This window comes from Oryzias latipes, chromosome 15 (genome assembly GCF_053564925.1).
Source record: "Oryzias latipes strain Hd-rR chromosome 15, Olatipes_Hd-rR_3.1".
NCBI classification, from domain to species: Eukaryota; Metazoa; Chordata; class Actinopteri; order Beloniformes; family Adrianichthyidae; genus Oryzias; species Oryzias latipes.
The window spans coordinates 18055616-18067062 of NC_136251.1; the positions used below are offsets into that span (position 1 = coordinate 18055616).

General features: G+C 37.1%; 1 protein-coding gene across 2 annotated transcripts in view; it reads right to left on the reverse strand.

Annotated features, from left to right (window-relative positions):
• The window catches only part of LOC101156763 (inactive phospholipase D5), a 63658-nt gene that overhangs the window by 31756 nt on the left and 20455 nt on the right, over positions 1 to 11447 (reverse strand). The window lies entirely within an intron of this gene.

Below are 11447 nucleotides of genomic sequence, written 5' to 3' on the forward strand. Positions count from 1 at the left end.
ACTCACTAATAACACATTTGCTTAATCCTCAGTAGTCTCTGAACTCACCAATGAGTTTGCCAATCAAATTGGCTGCTGAAAGGTACAGACCATTAAATTTTGTTTTCATTCAAAATTTAATGAAAAGGTTAAAAAAGTTGATAGCTTTAAAATGTTTGGTTTAAAACAAATATAACTAAAGTTAAGATATGTAATTGTGATACCCATTAGAAAAAAAAATCAATTGAACTTTGCAGTTTAATTGAGCTTCGCCTAATTTTTAGACTTATTTCATATTGTTTTGGACTTGTCTTTGTTTTGTTTGTGGATTTATACATCTTCTTTCGTTGATCTTATGATACAAAACATTCAAGCAGTTTGATCTAAATTTCTGTGATTTTTGCAATAAAGAATGACATTTTACTGCGAAAAATTATTTTTTTTTGGACAGTTTTAGGTTCATCATGAAATTGAAAAAATAGAGGTTTGGGTTGTAGTAAAATATTGATATCAAGCATTGCCAAAAAAAAAAAAACAGTTTTAAAGACAAATTAACAGAGCAATTTGTGAAACAGAAAAAATGCCCTGGACTACTAAGGGTTAAAGCTGATTTCCTCCAGACATGCGAGGTTTGGTACCTGTCTGAAAGCAAATCTGATGGAAAATAGAGAACAAAAATTCAACAGAAACAAGTTTTCCTCTTAGAGGAAAGTGTTTAGCCCTTCTACTATCTTAGATGCCCCCCCCCCCCCCCCCTTACATTGACGTGTTCTCCCTACAAAAACAAAGGTGGATAAAGGTGGAAAGATTTCATGTAATCCATGGACACCAGTGAAGATCACAAATCCTTGAAGAAAAAAGGTTCAGAGCACTGTCTAGTGGGTCTAGATGACCCAACTCCCAATGTTAAAGTGCCTAGGATAGCACAAGGGTTACGCAGGTAAAGCACATCAGTCATGTGTTGTTGGAAAAGCAAACTGCCACTCCCCAGTCCCTTTGTGAAACATCAGTTTATTTAAAGAAGTATTTCAAGTATTACTCTCATAACATTGTGTAGTTTTACTGCATAACCCTCTAAGTGAACATGCACATAAAAACCTGTCCACACCTATCAGTGGCATCCAAACGATTTACTTTAACTCTGCTTGCTTATGTCCTGTTAATGCATGAACCTGCTGACACATGCAGGATCAGGTAACATATTTCTGCAAAACTAGCATAATCAGCTGCTCCTATCAAGTTCCATGTAGTGAAAACCACTAATAACCCCCACAAAATGATGATCACAGATACCATGTCTACCCCTCTGAGTTCCAGTGTAAATTAAAGACACAGCAGCAAAGCCATCCATCACGTCTCGGGGCAGTTTCAAGTAAAGACAGCTGGAGCCTGTGTCCCAGCAGCTCCAATCACCATTAGATTTACTTGCTGTCAACCACCCTCATACCTGCACAGTAAAAAACGGAAACCTCATCAATTCCCATCCAGCTGGGAATTGTGGTGTCAACTCCAAGACTGTTCTTCCCATTTTTCTTTCACCAACCCTTCATTTTGGGATTTATTTCCTGATTCTTGCTCAGGGGTGAAGGTTAGAAAAATTGAATCCACCACGTTACACCTTTATAACTGGGACTGAGGCATAGAAGCTATGTGTGAAACATGTGCTGAGGATTTAAATTTGCCTGACACAAAAATCATGATTTATTACATCAATTGCAGTGCTTTATTTCACCGGGCCAGCAAACAGGTTCAGCCAGAGTGCAATGGATGTTTGAGGGGCTGAAAGTCAACGCAAGCGAGAGTGTGACTTATGTGCTTCTCCGTGAAGGAAGGCGTAACTCATGGCTTTGGTAATCTATGGAGGTTTCTTCTGCCTCCTGTGTGTCTCAACATATCAGGACTGATAAATGGGAACATGTGGGTGTAAAACCTCAGTGATAGCCAACTCACAGCTCAATTTGAGCTTCTGATGTTAAGGTATAACAGCTTACAGATAATTGCAATCACAGTTTGGGATTGTATGACCCAAGTACAGAGAACATATTGATAAGAATAATTTAATACTTAAAATACAGCTGGACAAAGACACCAACTGAAGCCTCTTGTTTGAAGGGCAATGGGGTGAATCAGCCTGTCTCTTCTTACAGAAAATTTGGGATGTTTATACTTATTTAATTTAGACTTGGTTCTGTTTGAGTTTTTATTGGTCATGCTTCAATAGTATTCTGTTTCCCCTCCATCACTGGCCCAAGTTTTAGTTACTCAGCTGTTTGTTGACTCATAGTTTTCAGTTTGCCTTCTGTTCTCACCCTTTTTTTGTTTGCCCCTCAGCTATAAGTTTGCCATTTTCGGCTACAGTCACAAGCCCAATCTCCTGCATTCAGACTCCTCCATAGTCAAAGGTCAAATTCTAGTCATGGAGGCAGACACCGTAGTGGAGCCGGATATAAAAAGTATTTGTGCATTTTGTAGTACAAGCATTAAATTTGGCATGGCTGTACCTTAGGACCCCCTCTTTCAGAAAAGCATGTTAGCCATGTGAAAATCCAAGATTTTAAAATATAATCTATACATATAATAGTATTTTTTAGTTACCCATTAAGTTTATAGACTGCTTTTTTTTGCCTATTTTTGAGACTGGGGCAAATGGACGTCAAATATTTTTTTAACAATTAAGTGTATGGCCACCATATTTAAAAATCGCTGCCATTTTGGATTTTTCTTTTAGCAAAAAATGCTTTTTTAAAAGTAGAGATCCTAAGGTACATCCATGCCAAATTTATCGCTTGTAGCACAAACTGCATGATTTGTCCGAAATATAGATTTTTGTGACAAGGTTGAATGTTGTAGACATGTTGGACTGGAAAAAAAAGGTCACAACTAGAAAACTTGTTGAAGAGCTTGACTGGGTTTCATTTAAAAAGAATCTCAAAAATCTCTTATTGAATGTAATTTTGTGCAAACAAAAGTCAGAGATGAGATTTAAGATTATAAGGCCAATGGAAAACAAAAGACCAAAATTTAAACATTGACCTCTTAAAGCTGTTTTGTAACTCAGATTTTCCAATCAACGATTTTTTTAGTTTTTTTTAAAAAGGTCTGAATACTTCCATCATTAGAAAACAATGCCATATTCTATGGTTAAAAACGTCAGTATAGAAATTGACACAAACAAAGCAATTTTCCTTTCACTCTAACACTGGAAACTTTCTGGTGACATGCCAAAATATTTTACCTTCTTTTATATCAAACAACTGTTGAATTTGTTATGTGATACATCTTACAAAATGCCTTTTTATGCCTTTCCCATCTTCACAGCATCTCCTCTTATTGAGCCGAGCCCTGTGCTTTAGATCAATATGTCAATTATTGTCCCATTAAAGGAGCTGAGCAGCCCGCTGAGTATGATGACACTTGATCCTTTTGTTAACCCACCCAATTATTCTGACCCTGCATCAGTCAGCTCTGCTCAAGCATTCTTCTTTGTCCAGTAAACTAAAGCATATTGTCATATAGCCCAGAAACAGCATGCCTTATGGTAAGAGTGTAGAAAAAAAAAGGGTTCCCAGAATCTAAAACGTTTTGCTAATGCCCATCAAAAAAGGAATTCCCAAAACAATTAACTACAAAATGCATTTAATTATTCATCACCCAAACATAAACATCAACCACAGAAAAGAGAAACACTTTGTCCTGACACTGTTTAACATTATAGAGCAGTCGGCAAAAACTTTTTCACCAGAGTCCCAAACTGATTTTTAATACAGGGAAAATACTGACAGAGTAATGTATGAAACTCTCTTAGGTCGGCCCCAAGCTTGCTGTGGGCAAAAATATTGATGTTTCATGGAGCCACAAAGAAAGTAAAGGCAAGACGAGAAAAGGGGGAAGATAACTTTTGGAAGTAAAGTTTGCTAATTTCAATGAATCAGTTGCACTGTGCTTATTCTGGTTATTAATAAACTTTAATTACAGCAGATACAAACCAAGACATAATTTTAAAATCACGGATCTTCACAAAAACATTAAAGTCCAATTAGCTGTCATGCATGTAGGTGTGTGAAATTTGTTCTCCACATTTGACCCATCCCCTGGGGGACACAGCCACACTTGGGAACCATTAGGTGGTTTAACCCACCAATCCAACTTCCTAATGCTGAGCATCAAGCAATCTAATAACCAACTCTACTGCACACTGGTGAAACCATTAAATCTCTTATCTCTGTGCATTCATACCTGCACGAGCCTGTAAAAATGATTCTACATCCAACAGTTTTATTGGTTTTCTTTAACTGGACAGGGATACTCTTTTTAATATATTTGATCATAATCATAACTAAGGGATTTGTGTAAATATCTGTAAAATTTGTTCAAAATCAGTTATTTAGTATAATGACAAGATATAAGCACTATTAACATCAACCTTATAATACTGTCACAGCAAAATAGTTTGTTTCATCATCCTTTGAGACTTATCACATGTTTCTCATTTTGCCACTGGAACCATCATTTTCAGCAACAATTACTGCTTGTGCATGCATTGTATACGTGCATGTTTGTGATAGAATCAGCAGGATGTTTAATTACACTTGCTCAGCTTGTGTGTGGGAAAACGGCATTGATGCTGAGGATCCACACACACACAGTTATCCATTCAATTTCAGAAGGTACTTTTCGAGCCATCAGTGTTTCATTAAAGTACTGTCAGTGGACTTACTTAAGTTTGATATCCTGACAAGCCCCTGGCATTTGCTAATTTACCACAATCGCTAGAGAAAGACAAAGGAAGAGTGGTTCATAGTAGGACTTTGTTTAATCTCCTCCTGTTTCCTTCAAACAAACCCATAAGAGCTGGAGTTTAAAAGGAAAGACATAAGATCACAAAACGCCAAATAGGCCAATTTAACTATAAATATTAATGACTTATATTTCTGGCAGTTATTGTGTATAAAAAAATAATATTGTTTTTAAATGGAATGAGTCATGAAATTAACTATAAAAGTCTTAACTGTCCTTATAGGCAAAACAAAGAATCACCACGAAGACAAGATAATGAAATGCTTTCAAGAAATTGCTTTGGCACATTTGTAGTGCAACTATAATAAAGCTGAGCAACATCTGATCACTCTGACCTTTGGAGCAAGCTTCTGGCCACTATAACTTTAGACAATGGAAAACTTTGGAAAGTACAGCAATTTCTTCATTTTTCTTTTAATGCTTGAAAATGTTGTTTTTTTTTAAATTAGATTTATCACTGAATTAGAGGCAGTTCTAACAAAGTGCACTTGTTAATATTAGGGCCATCTCTAAAACAATTTCAGAATGTATTTTCCTTCATCTAGTAGTAATGCATTTATAAACTGTAAATATGTTTTCATCTATTTCCCTTTCAAGTCATTCATTTAGTTTTTTTTAAATCTTTTTTGGATTAGTGTCTTTCCTTATTTTAGATTGACAGTGTGTTAAAGCTTTATTTGTCTGATCAGTTCATTTCCTGCTGCTATAACGAAAGAGATTGAAAGTCTTCAACACTAGATTCCTGTCTTCAACACTACTTCAACATGAGACAAGACAGTGTTAAAGACACACCAATGAAAATTGTGTTTCTGGTGTTTTTGTGGCATTTTTCTAATGATGGAGGACATATATAAAGAAAATTAAGCTTAAAATTGTATTTCTGAGTATTTCTTTTATCAAATCTTTGTAATCCATGGGCTAGCAAAAATGCTGTTTGAAAATGTTTGTAGCAGTGACATAGATGTCGGCAGGCCACAAGCTCCCTGCTGTGCTCCATTCTGATGCATCCACTTGTAGACACTGTAAGCTGGCCAGAGAGTGTATGAACAAAGTCAGAACTTACTGACTTTGGCTTAGGCTTACTGCGTAACAACAGTCCTGCCCAAAACTCAGACTCAAATTTCTGATAAACTACTGCTGCTCTGAACAAACTATGTCCTAGAAAATGATTTTTATTTTTATTTTTCCTAAAAGCGGCATAATTATAAATAAAATGCCACCGAGAACACTTTTAAAATAGATCAAAAATTGATTGGAGCAGGACTTTAAGAAGTAAAAGGTAATGGTAAATGTTGCATACTCATGTAGCCCCCTCCCCCTTTTTTTTTTTACTTGCTTTAAGACCCACAGCACTTTACAGTCACAGTCCCATTCACCCATGCACAAACACATTCACACATTGATGCCCAATACTGTCACCAATCTCAACAACCAGGAGCAATGTGTGGTTCATGTCTTGCCCAAGACACTGACACATGGACGGACAATGAACCTGTGATCCTCTGATTAGCCACACTACCTTTATTGCCATTCTACATCTCAAACACATTTTTATAGCTTCAAAAAGAAGTGATCTGACATTATAACATGATCATACATCTATAGTACATCTTTTCTGTCTGTATTCGCAAACATCAATACAGGTCTAGGTTTGATGTGTGATGCAGGAAAATAGCCATCCCACTGCATCTATTTTTCTTAATCACTGACAAAATCCAAGAACTCTGGTGTTCGCAATGATGAATCTGCACTTTTACAAGTTTCTTGACACAGATGAAGTCAGGACAGAGATCCAGCTCCAAAACTTTTTCCACTATTTATAAAAACTGTCATGTGAGGAAAAGAAAAAAAGTGTTTAATGCCAAGAAAATCTGCTGACGTGCCATCAACTTTTCTTACAAATACTTTGTACTGTTGATATAAGTTGCAAAGTGTGAAAATCTCTGCAGCTTACTTTTACATATTTCTTAAAAAAAAGACTGATATTTTACAGAGAGATCTGTTTACACCTCAGAGTACTTAGCATTTATTTATTTGCAGGAAAAAATTGAAACCCATTTCGTGCATCACAAGAGCTCATGCTATTACTAAACTGGTGTGGTAAAATGTGCTGCAGTGATGAAATGACCCAAGAAGTGTGGAATAGCTATCCATCAGTATAATTATGAGCAAACAGCAGGGTTTGTTGCAGAGCTGCTGAAGCCGCTGATGCTGTTTGTCATGTGATGTACAGTTTTGTTTTCTGGGCAGCTATTGTCAGTGATCTCACACGTGTGTGTATACACTCCAGTTACATCTACCATTTTTTCATTTAGCGAAAGGTTTTATTCAAAGCGACTCACAAACAAAGTGCATAATAAGCAGAAACGGAGATAAGACATTCAAAGTTGAGTGTTTTAATTTTTAGTTTTTTGACATCAGGTAAAGAATAAATGTGTAAATGTGATTTTTTGATTGTCTGCTTAGTTGACTATGGCAGCAAACTGTATGAAAAAAGGAATGAGACCAAGCCAGAGTATTGAGTTTGGTCAAAAATCAAATTACTTTCTGTGTAAGAGGCCAAAGCCTTCCTAACTTGCAGTGTAAGAAAGACTGCTGCTTCCTTACACAATAGCAGAGAGTGAATGTAAAGGTCAACCGATGATTCCGTAATAAAGGAAGGCCTAATAGTATGGATCATAGTCTTGATGAATAAGAAACTGAGATATAAATGGGGACTTGGACTTGAGATTCAGACTTGAGCTGCGTTTAAATCTCAAAGGAAGAGACTTAAGTCTTCTCCACTGACTTGAGAACAATGGTCATTTTCATACTCTGTTTTTCCAACAGGACATCCCTGTCCAGTCTGTCTGTTAGTATGAGATTCACTACACCTTGCATCTCCCTTCATCCCCCTCTGAGATCTTTGAAGTCTTCGCTGGCAAGATTGTAGAAAGGACATTTCTGAACCCATGTAACTGGGACGTGCACAGGTGCCCCAGAAGAGGGTAGGAGTTCCACCAGAAGTCATGATTGTTACTGCGGGGAACCAGGACATCAAGCAGCTAAATGTCCGCTGAGAGACCAGGCTCAACTTGGAGGAGGAAGGCATGTGTGAATCATTGTCGTTCTTTGTCTTCCCAGTTTCTAATAAGACTGCCCTTATGCTTCATGTTTAGAAGCATTCTACTCTTGGAGTGGTGTTTGTTGACTCCAGTGTGGACTGCAACTTCATGGGCGACACATATGTCAAAAGATTCAGCTTATAAAGCGCGCCTATGATTGCACCTTTACCACTGCAAACAGAACTCACAGTTAAATCAGGTGACAACCCCCCCCCCCCCAACTAATTGGTTGAATGGGTAGATATGTTGGAACTGATCACGTTCTACAAATTGCCTCAGAATTATGAACACACATCCTGCTTGTTATGACCAGAGAGAGGAGAAATATCTGGATTTGCTTAAGGTATATTCTTAATATTCACAGTTTAGAGAGGTCTTCAATATGGACAAAGATACCTCTCTGCCTCCTCACAGATCTTATGTTTGCACCAATGTCTTACAATGAGATGCGAACCTGCTAAGAGGTCGATCGCTCTCTGTTAAGCTGTGTTCACACCGAAGGCAATTTGAACATCAGAGACTTCAATTTCCAATGCTAAGTCAATGTACAGATGCAATCGCGGATCCTGCAGCACGATTTGAGCATTGAGCGCGGCACGTTGGTCTTGTAGCAGCAGGTTTTGGGTGTCGCAGTGTAATTTGAGCATCACAGTGGGGCGCGTTAAGAGTTCGAAAATCTGAACTTTGGCAAAGAAGATGAGTCGTGTCAACCAATCAGAGACTATAAGAGCCCCAGAGAAGCACAAGAAAACACCTGATGCAGGCAATCGGCAGCCAGAAAAGAGATTTCAAAAGTAAGGACAATCACCCTTAAATCCTAAAGTTTGACTTTTTGAACAACTGTGCAATCTCTGCCTTACTTAGAGCCAAGCGTCTTAGAGCTGTTTTTAAAGTGATTGATGACAAAACTTTTGAATTCCTTTTTTTAATTACAACATACAGCATGTGTGCAATGCTATCACAGCATTATTACATAACATAACTGCTGATGTTCCCATTCAGTGTGTAGATGGGTAAAAATAACAGCCCTTTTAAAACACCATCCCCTTTCTGCATCCCCCTGTGAATGAAGTGTAATTAAGGTTGCTGCCATCCTTGTTTTCCCTGTTGGGAAAATTTCAAGCAGTTACTGTGTAAATGTCTTTAATACAGAAACACTGTCACCCATAAAACATTTTCAGCGTTTTCCCATATCTCCACATGCTGTTTCTCCTTTGGTTAATTGAAGTGAAGTTAATGCAGTTCCTAATTGAACAGTGACAGCGCTTTAATGAGAATTGGTGCAGAGAGCAGCTGTTGCGTACATGAAACAGATGAGCTTTCACACTTTTGCTGGGCTGTTTCATGCCATGAATCAAGACCACAAATGTAGAGCTGCTGGTTTCACAATGACCCCATCTGTCACTTGCACAGGAGCTACAAAACTGTGAAATTATACTGCACAATATTATCACCACCCTATAATGTAATTCAAACTTTTTTTGATCATGCAAAACAATGCACTCTTGTGAATTCATAAAGTTCTAAATATGTCAAACATTCTGGAAGCAGTAGCAGCCATTTAAGTGTCTAAGACAAAAGAACTGCTGTTTTTCTTTGCATAATGTACAGTCAGTGTCAATAGAAAGATAAATAACAGTGTACATTGTCTGATCAAATTTAAAAGAAGCCTGTGTACACCTTCAACAAATAAATATAGCAAAAAGAATTACATGATTGACCCCGAAGACTTGCGAGTACCAGCTTGTCCCTGGAAAATGTCTCGCACGCTGACTTGAACATGACATTTCTGAGCTTTACGATTCTCTGAAGTGTACAAAATTTTATGTGGAGATTCAGTGGGAGCATCTCGTCAGCACCTCCGTTGTTCAATTTGAAGATGATCAAATCTTTATTGCGAGTGAGTCAAGGATATCCCTGTATTTTTATCACTGGATGAAAAAGATGGGTTTGAGATGATAGGTGTGTAGACAATGCGTAAGCCATATCTGTGCCAGAGAGCATTTCTAAACCACTAATGAAGTGAAATATTGAGGTTGATCTTGGTCCCAAATAGCTGATGGCAGAATCTGAATGAAAACAAGTGTGCAGTTAGTCTGCTAATCAAACCTGCCCTATGCTGTTGTAACCATTTTATTTTGAAAACAAAATCAGATAAATGAGGGCTCATACAATTATTTTTTGCTGCAAGAAATTGTTGAAAATGCAATTTCACATCTAAATCATGCTCTATTGAGTTTATATATCCTTGAGAAATGAAATTAGAAGCTAAAATATTTATTTGTGTTTACTCACATTTTTCCAGAAACATTAGTTTTGCCTGAGCCAGTCTTCTGTAATTTGCCAATCCTAATATATATCTTTTTAAATTTGAGAATCAAGAGATTTTTCTTTCCTTTGTGGTACCTCCTTCACAATCCCCCAAATTGGGGTGTGACGTGATAGAAGTTTAAATCAAAACTTCAGTTTTCTGAAAATGCAAATAAACAGAAAATTATTTAAAAAGTCAAACTTACAGATGACTGATGACTTCATTATTGTTTTCCTCCTTCATTTTCTCAATATTTGCTTTATTACCATAACCAGTCAATAGCAGTATCTCAGCAAGAAAAATCTTGTACCGTATCTTTAAATTTTGCTGATGCATGAGATGTCTGTTTTCTGTTTTCGATGAGTCAGTGCATGACTGGGTGTTAAATTGTTGGGAGCAACATGAGGATGTCCTTTAGCAAATCTTCTCCTTTAAGAGTCATTTGAGAGTGTCTTTACATAGACTCTGTTTAGTCTCTCTTCTAGAAAGCATTCATTCATTTTCTTTCAACATTTTACGCTTTTAATTTTGGGTTTGTGTAACCCTCTGAGGACTCATGCTCCAAATCTAAACTCTTCAATGTCAGGTTTTTATAAACCTGATGGTTGAGAGAGGAATTGAGGCAACTTTTAGTTTTATGCTGTTGAGTTGTTTAAATTAGGAATGTAATCTGACTATACCTGGACAGTGAGTGACAGTAATGGCAGCTGAAACTGCTTACCTTCACATACATGTGATGCATAATGCATCGTTATCCTTTCAGCATTTTCTTCCAGTAAAGGTTGTGCAACTTTAAAGTTCCTAATCTCAGCATTCAGGCAGTGCCTGCCACTATATGACAGGTTCAGAAAAGGTGTATAAGAATCAGCATTTATGCTATATATGTCATACTCTTTTGAGGAAACCCAACAACGTAGTCAGCACAAAACTTATAGAACTAAAGCTGACATTTAAGGAGGAATAGAAACCCTTTCCAATCAGATCTCCACATCCACAACAAATGAGCATCCAGATTGAAATGATCCACCTCTAGGTTTGAACTAGATATGAGATCTTCAGTTTGGTCATTTATGTTGGCACTATCTGTTTACCCTGAAAACATCTCCAAATAATGCAGCAGAGAGGAAACAGAGCGAGGCTTAAACAGACTGTCTGATAAACAAATCTCGGTAACACTTTATAATAACTATCTGTTATAGCTAGTCAACAAATCATTAATAAAATCTTAGTTATTGAGCAATAAATGACTTGCTAAA